Below are 562 nucleotides of genomic sequence, written 5' to 3'. Positions count from 1 at the left end.
TCAGTTAGATAATATTATATAAATGTAATTATATACTTTGTAACCCTTTTGAAATTAGTTTTTTTAAAAATTAATAGACAGTATTTTAGAATAGTTTTAGGTTTACAGAAAAATTGAGCGCAAACTGTCGAGAATTCCCATATATCCTTCTCCTTCCCAGTTGCCACTATTGTTACCATTTTGCATTAGTATGGTACATTTATTACTATTAATAAGCCAGTATTTAGCATATTTTTATTAACTAAAGTCCATAGTTTACTTTAGGGTTCATTCTTTGTGTTGTATAATTTTATAGGTTTTGACAAATGTTTGATATCATATATCTGCCATTACAGCATAGTTTCACTCCTTCTAAAATTCTGTGTTTCACCTATTAATCATCCCCCCTGCCCCTCCTCCACACACCTTGGTAACCACCAATCTTTTTTTTTTTTTTGAGAGATTTTCACTGTAGGGCGCGTGCGCTCGCCAGACAGACAGAGAGAGACATAGAGACAGAAAGCGAGAAATCACCCCCCAGGGGGGATGGTCACGCCGCAATCCCTTCTCCTCCATTCTCCTC

At 35.8% G+C, this 562-nt stretch overlaps 1 protein-coding gene across 2 annotated transcripts in view; it reads left to right on the top strand.

The window, feature by feature from the left end:
* GABRA3 (gamma-aminobutyric acid type A receptor subunit alpha3) overlaps positions 1-562 on the top strand; it is a 249,225-nt gene that overhangs the window by 51,370 nt on the left and 197,293 nt on the right. The window lies entirely within an intron of this gene.

The sequence above is a fragment of the Tupaia chinensis genome, unplaced genomic scaffold (genome assembly GCF_000334495.1).
Source record: "Tupaia chinensis unplaced genomic scaffold, TupChi_1.0 Scaffold145456_1, whole genome shotgun sequence".
Classification (NCBI taxonomy): Eukaryota; Metazoa; Chordata; class Mammalia; order Scandentia; family Tupaiidae; genus Tupaia; species Tupaia belangeri.
The sequence above is the reverse complement of the archived record's forward strand: the minus strand, read 5'-3'. Positions and strand labels throughout refer to the sequence as shown.